Source organism: Scyliorhinus canicula, chromosome 9 (genome assembly GCF_902713615.1).
Source record: "Scyliorhinus canicula chromosome 9, sScyCan1.1, whole genome shotgun sequence".
Taxonomy (NCBI): domain Eukaryota; kingdom Metazoa; phylum Chordata; class Chondrichthyes; order Carcharhiniformes; family Scyliorhinidae; genus Scyliorhinus; species Scyliorhinus canicula.
The window spans coordinates 41831306-41846305 of record NC_052154.1 but is presented as its reverse complement, the minus strand read 5'-3'; the positions used below and the strand labels follow the sequence as shown (position 1 = coordinate 41846305).

The 15000-nt window shown below is 42.9% G+C and overlaps 1 protein-coding gene across 2 annotated transcripts in view; it reads right to left on the bottom strand.

The window, feature by feature from the left end:
- tshz3b (teashirt zinc finger homeobox 3b) overlaps positions 1-14812 on the bottom strand; it is a 75889-nt gene extending 61077 nt beyond the window's left edge. The window contains exon 1 of one of the 2 annotated variants that reach the window (XM_038806591.1): positions 14695-14812. The gene's annotated coding sequence lies outside the window, so the exon portion shown is untranslated. Of the gene's footprint in view, positions 1-12660; positions 12764-14694 lie in introns of those variants that run through there. The other variant, XM_038806592.1, reaches the window with a different exon arrangement.
- Positions 14813-15000: the final 188 nt, after the last annotated feature.

The following is a 15000-nucleotide window of genomic DNA, read 5'->3' as shown; positions in this document are numbered from 1 at the left end:
ATCATAAACTGCTACTTCTGCTGGTTGAGTTCCACTCGCATATGGACAGATTTCAAAATCAGTTTTATCAGTTGTTGATGAAGATCTCCCTCGTTTTACTGTTACTTCACGCTGCAGTAAAATTTCCAGCAAGGTTCAGCTTTGGCCTTTAACAAAAGGACATGACTAAAAGATGGCTTGTGTGGGTTCTTTTTCTTGATTTCCCAGCCTTCAAGGTCTACATGTAATAATTTGCAAAACACTGCAACAATAATTCACTCCTAAAACTTTTGAACCAAATTATCTTAATTTTAGCCATCAAGCCCTTGAATTTGAGAAAACTACTTTCTTTACACCTTCAGAATTCAACTTCATAATATTCACCCCAATGGAGTTGTTCATATTCATGTGCAGATTTTAAATATGCATAGATCTCAGGGAGTTAAAAGGTGCAGTGATAATTCTATATCTCCAGGATTCACGAAAACAAGATATAACCAAGAGGAAATGTATTCAGGTACTTTCAGGTGCGCAATGTTTTACGCAAGGAGTTTCTTTCACATCCCCTGGTATTGTCGCCTTCTTTTATAGACAGGGTCCTGTCCTTAGCTGAGTTAGGGGAGGATAAGATTTTGGATAGCTATGGGCGGACGTTGGCAAAATAGCAGGCATCGTTGGAGGACGTAAAGAGGAAATAGGAGGGTGAGCTGGGTTTGGAGGAGTGGGGAGTGAGGCTCTTCAACTTCAACCTCCTCATGTGCGAGGTTAAGCCTGATCCAGTTCAAGGTGGTGCACAGGGCGCACTTGACCAGGGTGCGTATGAGTTGGTTCTTATCGGGTGTAGAGGATAGGTGTAAGTGCTGCTCTAGGGGGCCAGCGAACCACGCGTAGATATAGTGGTCTTGCCCCATGCTGGTAGTTTCTGGGTCTCCTTTTTTGAAGCAATGTCAAAGATTTTGGCAGCTCAGTTGGAGCCGTACTTGTTGGTGGCCATTTTTGGAGTACCGGACTCGCTGGTGCTGCAGACGGGGATAAGGGCAGCTGTCCTAGCCTTCACCTGTATTGTTTGCTGCATTGTTACATTTGTTATAATGGAAATCTTGGTTGGATAAAAATATTTTTCAAAAACAAGATATACCTTTGACTTTGACAAACACTCATGGTATAAAGAAACAGTCCATGATTTTGTAAGAAGCAGGATAGGTTTGTAGAGTGGCTAGTGTACATCTACAACTGAGAAGGTGAATTCTCTGTATAAAACCATTCATAACTCATGCATTTAATTAACATGAAAATGTTCCCTGGACAATTGGAGGGGCAGTTAAATCCACTGCATATTAGACAATTACCTTCCCGTCCAAGACTCAAAAAAAAAGATCACTTTTGGTTTATTCCCAGGGAAAAAACATTGGGAAATAATAACATCCACTGGCCTGTCCCGGTTTCAATTTTTCCACTACATTATTCAGCGTTCCAAAGTTTTGGAATTATTTTTGGCTGATACCTGAGAAAGGACGTACTGCCGCTGGGGAGTGTGCAGAGGAGATTCATTAGGTTAATCCCAGAGTTGAGAGGGTTGGACTACGAGGAGAGGTTGAGTAGACTGGGACTGTAGGGCTGGTTTAGCTCAATGGGCTAGACAGCTGGTTTGTAATGCAGATCAAGGCTGGCAACATGGGTTCAATTCCCATACCAGCTGAGAATTCTGAATTCTCCCTCTGTGTACCCGGACAGGCACCGGAATTGGCAACTGGGGGCTTTTCACAGTAACTTCATTACAGTCTTAATGTAAGCCTACTTGCGACAATAAACAATTATATTATATTATATATACTCGTTGGAATTTAGAAGGATGCTGGGGGATCTTATAGAAACATATAAAATTATGAAGGGAATAGATAGGATAGATGCGGGCAATGTTTCCACTGGCGGGTGAAAGCAGAACTAGGGGGCATAGCCTCAAAAATAACGGGAAGTAGATTTGGGACTGAGCTCAGGAGGAACTTCTTCACCCAAAGGGTTGTGAATCTATGGAATTCCCTGCCCAGTGAAGCAGTTGAGGCTCCTTCATTAAATGTTTTCAAGATAACGATAGTTTTTTGAAGAATAAAAGAATAAAGAGTGATGGTGTTCGGGTGGGAAAGTGGAGCTGAGTCCACAAAAGATCAGCCATGATCTCACTGAATAGCGGAGCAGGCCTGAAGGTCTACTCCTAGTTCTTATGATACAATATAACATACAATGTGTTGTGAATTCTGAAAATGAAATTCAGCACTTTATAGGTTATTATTGATTTCTTGAATTTAGATCACTATTCAATGAACAAAAATGTTCTAAAAATTGGACATCACTGTGGGATAAAATATAATTTTTCTTTGGGTATCCATGTTGAATATTTGCTAGAAGGTGGACTGAATTCTAAAGCTCATGTATGTTACAACTAAGAACAGTTTATCATTGACATGATACAGTCCAGACAATATAAAATTTGCTATTACTGTTATTCATGAACAGTCCCATTTATTCAGGATTCTAACACAGAGTGTAAACTGCTTCCAGTTATTATATTGTACACATTATTTTTCAACATGGGGTGTGTTTTTACTTGAACAGAGGAAAAAAATGGTGGAAATTTGTTTTTCTGTTTCAGTTTTACAAAGATAATGAGTCAATTTTAGCTGGATTATAAAACACAAGAATAGTGTTCATCTCATATTGTAACATGATAATAGAATATAAGATCATTGTACGCTAATGTGGTTGGGACCGATGATGAATCATACTGTGCTTGTTCCATTATATAGCCATGGTGACAAAAGACATTTTCATTCAATAATCCTATTTTTCCTCTTACACACTACCGTTTTCTCCCCCAACGCTTACATTTTATATATTTTAAAACATGTATTGAAAACATGAAAGAAGTGACTCAAAATTACCACTTACAGCTCCTGCTATTTTCACAAATTTCAGTTTAAGAACAAGAATTCAAATTGACCTAATTAAGTTTTGTCTGAAATATGACTTCCAGCCCACCACATGGTTCCCTTCATTGGGAGAAACAACAGGTAGAGTTGTACCAGACTACCATGACTGAATATTGATTATTGAAATGATTGATTCAATATTTAGATACATTAAACCACCATTAAAGTGGTCTGACTTCCTGATTAAATGTGCATTCTATGTCCTGTACAGTAACCACATCTGTGTCACTCTCAGTGAATGACTAAGTTATTTGTATCAGTTTTCTCAGCTGCTACATGTTTAGCCAGCTAAAAATCACAGAGCAGAGGAGGGGGGGTTAATTTTTTTCCCTCCAGAATCACAAGGCCTCACAGGGTAACAGATCCGATTGGCCTAAATCAACTGTCTGTACAGTCCCAAGCTATCCTTGCCCAAACGAGCTGCTTGACGACAAGCTGATTAGCTAATTATTTAAATTTCTGTCAGTAAAAAAGTGTTAAGTAATTATAATCGATTTATCAGCACAGCAAAGTCAACTACAATACTTGCATTTCGCAAGCCATTAGGTGGAATATTTTCAAATACAAACTGAGTAAGAGTCACCTTAGTGCAACTATTGTCAGTTTCCTGATTTCACTGCACATACCAGGCAGGGCATTTTGTTAAAAATAAAATCTGCGGTTCTATTATTATTAGTTCTCGTGCAATCAGCATATTGCATTCACTGGTCCATTTTTAAGTAGATGGTGGCACAGTGGTAATGTCACTGGACTAGTAATCCAGAGCCGCAAGTTAATGCCCTGGGGATGAAGGTTGAAAACCCACCACAGGAGCTGGTGGAATTCAAATTCAATTAGTTTAATTGATTAATAAACAATATCTGGAAGTGAAAGCTAGCCTCAGTAACGGTGCCATTAAACCATCATTGATTGTCATAAAAACACATCTGATTCAGTAATGTCCTTCAGGGAACGAAATCCAAAGATGTGCAGGATAGGTGGATCAGCCATGCTAAATTGTTCCTACGTGTTCAAAGGTTGGATGGGATTACAGGGATAGGGGTAGGAATTGGGCCTAAGTACGGTGGTCTTTCAAAGGGTTGGTGTAGACTCAATGGATCGATGGCCACCTTCTATGGATAGAATTATAGGATCTACAGTGCAGAAGGAGGCCATTCAGCCCACCGGGTCTGAGATGAAAGAGCACCTTACTTAAGCCCACACTTCCACCCTATCCCCGTAACCCTGTAATCCCACCTAACCTTTTGGACTCTAAGGGGCAATTTAGCAAAGCCAATTCACCTAACCTGCATATCTTTGGGCTATGGGAGGAAACCGGAGCACAGGGAGGAAACACACACAGACACGGGGAAAAGTGCAAACTCCACACAGACAGTCACCCGAGGCTGGTATTGAACCCGTGACCATGGAGCTGTGAGGCAGTAGCACTTACCACTGAGCCGCTGTGCCGCCCGGAGAGATTATATGGATTCTATGAAATTTGCTCTCCTTACCTGGTCCGGCTTTCAAGTGACTCCAGACCCAGACCAATGTGGTTGACTGAAATGTCCTCAGAGGGGGTTTAGCAACCTACTCATTTATACCATACTGTTACAGAACTGTCAAAAATTGCTAGGAAATGGACAGATCACCTGTCATCGACTTCGGCACCAGAAACAACAATAGCACATCCAACCAAACCTGTCGACCATGCAAAATTCTCCTTAACATCTGGGGGCTTGTGCTAAAATTGGGCTGCTGTCCTTACACACAAGTCAAGCAACAGCCTATCATAGGCATACTCACTGAATCACACCTCACAGCCCATGCCCCAGAACAATCATCATCCCCGAGTATGTCCCAGATGATGTGAAAGAAGCAGTGGTATGTAGTTGGGAGAGAGTTGCCCTAAAAGGCCTTAACATTGACTGTGCACCCCATGAAGCCTCATGGCATCAGTTCATGGGCAACTTGAGAAAGGAAACCTCCTACTCAACCTACCATCGACCACCTTCCTTCAGCTGATGAATCAGGACTCATCTATGTTGAACATCACCTTAAGGAAGCACTTAGGACAGCAAGGACACAGGATGTACTCTGGGTGGGGGACTTCAATGTCCATCACAAAGAGTCACTCAAAAGCGCCACCACAGACCGAGCTGGCCGAATCCTGAAGGATGTATCTGCCTGACTGGACCTGCAGCAAGTGGTGAGGGAACCAATAAACCTACTAGAACTTGTCCCCACCAATTTACCTGTCACAGATGTATCAATCCATACTGGTATCAGTAGGAGTAACCACCAGAGTCCTTGCGAAGATGAAGTCCCGCATTCACATTGAGAAAACTCTCCATCATGTTGTGTGGCACTAACACCGTGCTAAATAAGATAGATTCAGACCTAGCAACAAAGTGGATATCCATGAGGTGCCGTGGTCCAGCAGCAGCAGAATTCTATTCAACCACAATCTGTAATAGCATGGACCAGCATATCCCCCAATCTACCATTAGAACCTAGAAAAGGGATCAACCCTAGTTCAAAAGAAGAATGCAGGAGCAACACCAAGCATATCTAAAAATAAAGGGCAGGATTCTCCGACCCCCTGCCGGGGCATGCATCCCGCTACCGCCGTCCTCTCAATTCTCCCGCCTCCCAAAAACCGGCCCGGTGTGAGTCGCGCCGGACCCCGCCATTCTCTGAGGCGCCAGGGCCTGATGAATTCTCCAGCCCGCGATGGGCCGAAGTCCCACCCGTCTGTAGCCAGTCCCGCCGGCGTAAATCAGAGTAAGTCCCTTACCCGTGGGACCTGGCAGCGCGGGCGGGCTCCGGGGTTCCTCGGGGGGGTCGCAGGCGGATTTGGCCATGGGAGGTACCCCCACGGTGGCCTGGCCCACATTCAGGGCCCACCGATCTGTGCCTTGGGGGCACTCTATTTCTCCGCATCGGCCGCTGTGGTCCTTTGTGATGGCCGATGCGGAGACGAACCCTCCCGCGCATGCGCGGGGATGTCGCCAGCACATGCTGGCGCTCCCGCGCATGTGCCGACTCGCGCCGGCCGGCAGAGGCCCTTCGGCGCCGGTTGGCGTGGCGCCAAGCCCCTTTCCTGCCGGCCGGCGGGGCGCCAACCACTCTGGGGCAGGCCCAGCCCCTGAAGGTGCGGATATCCACACCTTTGGGGCGGCTCGACGCCGGAGCGGTTCATGCCACTCCTTCCCGCTGGGTATGGGAGAATCCCGCCCAAGGTGTCAATTTGTTCAATCTACAACACAGGACTACTTGGAAGCCACACAACTGCCTGACAATGACCATTTCAAACAAGAGAGAAAATAACCATCTCCCCTTGACTTTCAATGGCAATACCATCGCTGAATCCTCCACCATATTTCATTGACATTCACCATATAACTATCATCGAATCCCCCACTATCAACATCCTGACGAAAAACTGAACTTGAGGAGCCATATAAATACTGTCGCTACAAGGGTAGGTCAAAGACTGGGAATTCTGTGGCAATAACGCACCTCCTCACTTCCCAAAGCTTGTCCATCACCATCAAGGCACAAGTCATGAGCACAATGGAATACTTTCCACTTGCTTGGGTGAATGCAGTTCCAGCAACACTCACAAAGCTGGACACATTCCAGGACAAAGCAGTCAGCCTGAAATGCACCCCATCCACCCCTTTAAACATTCACTCCCTCTGACGCACAATAGCAGGAGTGTGTACTCCTTTCAACCGGGACGTTCTACCACCGTGAAAGACAACCGCATGGGAATACCATCACATGCAAGTTCCCCTCCAAGTCACACACCATTCCGACTGACTTGGAACTATGTGTTCCTCCACTGTCGCGAGATCAGTGTCAGTTCCTATGCCAGCTGGACTGCTGTGATTTAAGAAGGTGGCTCGCCACCACCATCTTCGTGAGGGCATTTAGCGATGGACTTGCCAGCAACACCCACGTCCCATGAAATATTTTTTTAAAAAACACACTGGTCTGAATTTTCAGGATGGCGAACGATTGCTTGTCGCCGACCTCGGAGTCAGCAGGGAACACATTCCCACTGGCTCTGACAAGCCTGCAGCCATATTACGCTCAATGAGTATTGATTTTCAGGCGGTGGGACTTCCCCCTGCCTATGGGCAGAAGTTCTGCCTTGAAGAGCTGTTGGCCAATCAGATTGGTCACCAGCTCTCTAGACACAGTGCTACAGTGGCCAATACAGTTATTGCAGTACCCTGCCAGGGATCACATTTCAGGCAACTACAAGGGATGGGGATGCCCTCAGAGGTCTAGAGGTAGCTATCTCGGTGAAGGGGGGGGGGGGGGGGGGCGTGGCTGGGGTGAGCTCCCAGGTCTTTGAGGGGAAGGCACCCCAAATCTGAAGGGGCCCTCAGATTGAACTGCCCCCCACACCCCCTTCCCACCCTAGATCAGGGATGGATAACCAGGGCAGCACAGTTCCAGGGTCCCAGGTTCGATTCCTGGCATGGTCACTGTTTGTGCGGAGCCTGTGCGTTCTCCCTGTGTCTGCGTGGGTTTCCTCCAGGTGCTCCGATTTCCTCCCTCGGTCCAAGGATGTGCAGGTTAGGTGGACTGGCCATGATAAATAGCCCTTAGTGTCCAAAATGTGGGGTTATTGGGTTACAGGGATAGAGTGGAGGCGTGGGCTCAAGGAGAATGCTCTTTCCAAGAGCCAGTGCAGATTTGATGGGCCAAGTGGCCTCCTTCTGCATTGAAAATTCTATGATTCTATAAAGACTTTTTCTATTTGGCACTCTGATCCATCTGGCATATTGCCAGCCTAAAATTGAGGTTGGGTGAGAAAGGGTCCTTAGGTTAGGTGACCACTTAAGGGCCTTAATAGGGGCATGGACTGGCTTCTCTTCTGAGCCCCTGCCCGCTCCACTCTAATTGTTTCTGGGTCAAGGCAGGTGGGGATCCAGAGGAAATCCTGTCCATGCAATTTTTACTTGAATTGTATCAACATAGCTGCATTTTGAATTGCGATCCAATCAAAAGTACTGCCAATGTGAGAGTACACATGGATGAGCAACAGGAAGTGACAGAGAAAATTCACACGGAGAGCAATCACTCAAAAAATCATGTTACAGAGCAAAAAAAGTTATTTTCAAAGAGGGACAGTATCATTCTGTCACACAAATTTATGAAAATTGAAATATCTTCCCCAAATCTATAATATCAATCTACCAATTCTTAATTATCTATGTTTAATAATAATACAATGGGTCAGAAATCACTACCAAAGTTAGGGCAAGGGGTAGAAAGGCAGTTGAGCTCAAACATCACAAAGTTGCTGGCTGAAATGCGTTACTTTGCTGTTAGCTTTGTGGAACCTGCATTCTATTCTGTCTCACCACTGAAATGCATCTGAACGGTATGAAGTTACTGTATTTCTGCAGTACACATGAATTAAACTCAGCGGAAAATATTCACTACTCTTTTACTGATGTGAAAAGTGACAATCTCTATGGCTCTGAAAATGAACTGGTGCAAATGTAACGTTTTAATGCTTCAGATTTTAGTTTTTCAATATTTTAAAAATGTAAAGAAGAAATTTAATTTTACTTTTCTTTCTGACTCTTCTCATTTAATCCAAATCTTTCTTTCCCCTCCCTTTTTTTTAAACCTGGACCTATTTGACACCTCGTTAATGTACACCTCTTTCTTAGTCTTTGTGCTATTAATTCATAATTATTGAATGTGATTCACGCAGGAAGGTGCTTGCCCTGTTCGCTCAGGCCCACAGCTGCCCGCTTACCTAACCTCAACCTTTTAGCTCACACTTACAACACTTGCCACACCATAAATAAATCTAGAAAGTGCAAAGCAAGTCAAAATAAGAGCAGACATTGTGATATGCCCTGCCACAGTAAATTATGGCCCTGCCTCTTATGCTGTGTGTTCAAGAATATGAACTTGTCTATTACCACAAACTAGGAAATAGAAAGTGAACACGGCTCCAATTGCTTTGCTCATTGCCACATGGGCGGTACAGCGCTGATATTCCAAATGTGTCCGGGAGCATAGCTGAAAAACCTCAGATTAGTGGCTTCCATCCAGCTTCCATGTTTGAGTGCGTACAGGAAGGTCAGAACTGTAGAATAAAGTTGCTTGGCTTTAACTACTGTAAAGTGGACAGTATGCAGCTGAACGAAGCATGCAGCCAAGGCACACAACAGACCACTGATGGAAAGTTGGAATTTTCTGTCAGACCTTTCGAGCAAACAGCACTAATTTCTTTAGCTCTTGCTCAGACTTTTCTCAGGAATGAGCCATGAATGCCAAATCATTTTTTTTTATTAATTAAAAACTATGCACAACAGAGTACATATTTTATCAGCCCTCAGCTGCTTAAGTGTCTAGAAAAGACCAGACATTTTTTCCAAGCAATCCAGAGCAAGTACTTGCAAGGGTCATATCTTTTTAATTATCTTTTCTTGCTTTGATTAATATTCTGTCTGACAATAGCGTGTTTCTAATGCTATTCACCTGCCTTTGATGATTGACAACTTTTCTGTCTGATTCAAAGCAAACAGCTGCTGCCATTGATTGCCTAGCAACCAGGATGTGATGGATGAGCCCTAAAGATGGGATGGCTACTAATAAATCATGTCTCCCGACTATAAACAGGAAAAAAGACAGAATAAAACAAACCAAAACAAAAGTACTTTTCATTTTTTTGCTTCTCTAAACTTTGTTCAGTCCTTATAATTGCACCTGAAAGGACTTCTTGATGTCTGCTGTTGGAAAAGTTTAGAAATGAAAAGAAAGGTACAGGACTCGCGTCCCCACCCCACCAATTCTAAAAAGAAAATTTCTCTCTTGAAAAATCAGAGCCATCATAAAATATTATCAAGGATTTTTTGAAATAAATTGTTGGTCGGTATTAAATCGGAGTTTGAAATTCAACCTCAGTGCTGGAATCCACTTGATTCATATACCATTAAATTACCCTTCAAAACACTTCACCTCCAAATATTATTTTTACTCCTTTCACTTTAAAATGATATGCGTGAGTTTACATTTATCCCCCTTTTGGCCCACACAAAACTTTCTGTCTGGTTAATATGAATATTCTTCTTAGTAAACACGGCCCTTTTTATTCCCTTACAAGAATGTGAGGCACGTCCCATAAGACCAGTGGTATCTCGGTAACAAACAACTAGAAAGCAAAGCCATCCATCAACTGTGCACATCTAGGCCTCCATTCCGTCCCAGCTCGTCCACACTCTCAAGTTACAGCTTTTACACGGCAAGTCTAAATAATATCCAAACTGATAAATGGCACCATAAGCCTGATATCCATCATCAATCTTTTTTTAAGAAACATCCATCTTCAATAATGCACGTTCCTTGAATCATGTGAAACCAAGAGCTTCCAGATTCCTTTTACCCAACCCCAGTAAGCTGTGCTGCTTGACTGATACCTGTCAGGCTGTCCCCAAAGTGCAAGAAATCTGCCGCAAGGGTTTTGAGGGAGTGGGGTAGGAGTATAATAGCAGAGAACACAACCTCTTCACTTACTCTGTCAATCTTATTTGTCTCACTCCACCCTCTCTACCTTTTTCTCCTTACTCCCTCTACTCCCAATAAGGATGTACTTCCCAAATCAGCAGCCACCTCTCCCCAACTCTGGTACGAAGAGAAAAAGACAGCCTTGCACAAAACTGGGCCTGTACTCCCTCCCTCCCTCGGTGCCTAGAAGGGCCCATTTGATAAAATGACACATGTCATTCTGTCAGTGGGAAAGGGTGGGTCAGGATATATGACTCTGCTGAAAAGGAAATCGCACTGTTGGCATGTGTGCAGCTATTCTACACCAGGATTTGGTTTCAGAACTCTGAAAATGAAATCTCCCATGTTTCAAGTGCACCAGTTAGGGCAAGCTGACATGCGACCCGGGGATCTCTTTCTCTCTGCCCTGCATCTCTCTGTAAATTGTTCCTCTGACGGAAACCACAAAAAAGGGCCTCTATCAAACTCCTCGACAGTTACAATTAGAGTAGCAATACATAAACAAGTTCTAGCCCTGCAGGCCCCCAAACTCCACACACAACTGAGATAAAAATGAGCATGTTTGAATAAGTACTTCCCACAGCTTGACATCTGCAGAGTAAATTTTTTTTAAAAGAAAAAACATTTGAGGCAGGCGTGAGCAGTACTTCTCCTCCCCCCCCCCCCCCCCCCCCCCCCCCCCCCCCCCCCCCCCCCCCCCCCCCTTTCATTAGCTCACTGGCAGGATGGCACTTCTGAACCTCATTACTGAAAGAGGATTTATGAAGCTGAACACAATGGCAAAGAAAAGGCATCTGTCAATAATTGCAGGGAGCTGCACTCACAGCTCAAGAAGCTTTGAATCTCATTAAGTATGCAGTTATCAGGCATAAAGATCAAAAACATTACTCAACTCAGACAGAATCTTATGGAAGAACATTAATTAGCAACAGGCCTACAGTACAAAAACAGACGTTCCACTAACACCTGCCCAGCCCACTAACCAGTAACACCCCCTCCCTTCATAAAATAATTTCCAGCATCTGAGACTGATCAACTACATGAAACAGGGGAAAAAAAAATTCAGTTGAGACAGTCTTGGGCGGGTGAAGAGAGAAAAAGGAAGAGGCTGTCAAAGTTGAGAAGGATGTCAGCACTGGCCCTGAATTACAGGGGCCTATACAGTTCCCAGGCCTTCATCATCTCTGCCATCAAAAACAGAGTCTGTGTCACAGATGGATGACTGATGGCTGCCAGTCTTAACTGACCTCACCAAGCCTCCTGGGCCCCTGCTGAGATTTGGCCCTCGAGCTATAGGAATGATCTAGCAGGAAAAAAAAACTCTCGGCACAGAGCCCAAGCCTGTAGATATATAAAACAGCACTCTGCTTCTAAAAACAAAAAAGAAAATCACACAATTGGATTTTCTTTGCTCAAAACTATTAATACAAAAACTTTTTGTTCAGTAACAAAAATGGCTATGATGGAAAGTTACGACAGTAATCTAGGTACTGAGGCATATCAAGCATATCTATATAATAGTCATAAAAGCAGAGTTAATGTGTTTTTGTTCCAGTGCTGCTACCTGACACTATAGATGACAACAATAGCATCTGGAAATTTTTGGGACTGAGGGCGAAAGATTTTTATTCAGTAAGGGTATCGAGACGTATGGATCAAAGACAAGTAAATGGAGCTGAGGTACAGATCAGCCATGATCTAACTGAATGGCAGAACAGGCCCGAGAGGCAGACTGATCTACTCCTATTCCTAGAGCTCTATGTTTTTGCGGTAAATAGTCTCTCCTGTAGTAACATTAGGAGTTTCTCAGCATTGTACGTCAAAGCCTAGTTAAGATTATCCAGCATATGTAAAATCAGTTGTTATGGGAACACCTCATAATGCAAATGTGCAAATTCCCAGAAATGGATGTACTAAAACTCATTTTACACTTTGCCAGAATTTTCTCTGCTTGTCAATAAAAAAAATATAATTTGTATTGACTGCAAGATTTTTTTAAATTAAACGCAGCAATATTTACTTTAAAAATGCTTAATTTCCCAATTAATAATGGACTATCATTTATGTTATCAACTCTGCACAAAGGTAGAGTGGTATCCATCCTAGCATATCTGCTGATAGCGTAAAGCGTCCTGACATAATGTATTGGTATGAAACCAGCATAAAATGTCACCTCCTGATCCCTGGATTTCACATAGTTTTCAGGCTGGCATCTTCCAATTGTAGACATTGAGGCGGCATGAAACTGGTATTGGTATCCTGCCAGCTTTACAGTCCCTATGGAAATGAAGACGTTAGTGTGTGGCTGCCAGCGACGCATGACGCTCTCCATGGCATCTGCCCAGTCCTTCTTACGTGCAAATTTAAAATAAAACGCAGCTCTCGTGACTAGGGTTCCACTTTTCTGGCGGGCATGGTTATCAGTGCAGAGAGCTGTCCTGCTGTGATTGTATTGTAAGTGGGGCCACCTCTGACCATTCACAGCGATACCCATGGTTAAAAAATGATGCAGGTCTGAACCAGGGCGACTGCCATATCTGGAAGCTAGTTTCATGTTTGGAAACTAACCAACTTATTCCATCATTATGTTTTACCTTAACACAGATAGCAGCTAAAAATAGATTCCAATATCTAAGAATAAATAAGTTTTGTTTTATACAGACTGGATGATAAAGGCGAGCGCTGCTTTGAAATGGATGGAAAACACCCCAAGCTTTAAGATAAACAAACTTAGTTATGCTTCCCCCTTCTCGAACAGCTGCTCTTGGTGATGAAACCAGATATTCATAATTGATAACATGTGCCCTGACAATACAGATTAATAATTCAGAATTATATACATATATATATATATATATACATACACACACAAAAAGTTAGCTGTTCAAGATATTCTTTAAATATTACACCTTTACTTAACAAAGCAAACAGTTCAATGTGTATGACATGATCCTTTATATCTAACACATTAATCAATGAACCTTTCTGAACTCTGAATTTGAAATAACCAAAGTGTTGGATTGAAGGATGTGTACCATCATGCTTGTTCCTCAATCTTAGTCTGGCCCTTACAATCCTATGAGCCACATTGTTGCAAAATGAACCAGTCTCATCCTGCTAACTCACCCTGGCTTCACTGCATTCCCATAACCCTGCAGCAGTCACAATTCATTCTAATCACTTTACAAAACAATCTTTAGCAAAAGAAAAATGCAGACTTGTGAGCCAATTTAAGAAATAACTGCTGATACATCAGTTATTGACTATTTCACTCCTGCTCATGATAGTGCTCAAGGCAAACTGGGAACAAAATGACAGCATCAACTGTATGCAATAAACTGTTGCCCAGGAGAGCACTGAAGCCTTAATTGACAGCTGTCAAGCTAATGGAGGCAATGCCAGTTGATTCTGGAAAATTCTGTTCACTGGTTAACTATTTCAAAGAAACTTTCAGGCAGTCTTATGGTTATGCTTTTCCCCTTCTTTTCTCTTTATTGTTCATTCCTTGCAAAAGCTGAGAACGGCCATAACTAATCATTCTGTCAGTTGGCTGCTAGGGAGAATCTCCATCCAGCAGAGCAATGTGTGGCAGGTTTGCAGGCAAATAATACTGCAACAGTCAACCACAAGTACCTCTGTAGGTACTCTACCTCTCACTGCTTCCTTCATGTTTGGGATGATGGCAATAACAACTAAACAGATTATCTTAATCTGATGTACAGTACTGCTTTCTGCTTCACATAGTTTATCTTTATGATTGATACACTTTTCTTTGTGAAGATTATTTTGTATCTGAACAAGATGACACTGTTGGCACCAACATTTTAAACTTTTCTGTAGCGCAGCGGAGAAATGGAAAGTAAATGCGTGCCTGATTTAAATGTTCTTTCTCGCTCTCTCATTACTATTTTAAAAATATATTTGAAAGCTTTTTTGTTTTATTTTATCTGCTTATGATAATAGAGCAAACATTTTTCAGTTTACAGCTGAGAAAATCATCTCATGCAAATATGTGATTAACACCCCCTTTCAGAGAGTGCATAATACTCTACGTATATGCAGCCCTTTGATGATTGTTGATTTCTGTCCTATTGAATCCACAAACTAAATCAATTTTTACAGATTCTTGGCGGCAGTTTTAGTCTTCTCTATTAGACAATTCGCAATGTGCTGTCACAATCCAGCAAGACATAAAGAATTTGTGCACCTGTCTGTTATGTCTACTAATGCTCCATTGCTGAGGGTGTTCATTGTTGTTGCTATTCTACCAGAGACCATTAAAAGGCCCTAATTTCTGTGACATGATTATCCAGGTACCAAAGTCCATTTGTCACCTGCAGCAGAAAATTGAGTTAATGCACAACTAAAGGCAACTAGGACTGTGTAATATCAACTTGATTACATCAACTAGCTGCAAACCTAATTCTGCTGTATGACAGTGCGTGGAGCTTGTCATCTCCAATCATTAAACCTGTCAGGAATCCATCAGGTTTACAGCTAATTAGGTGAACAC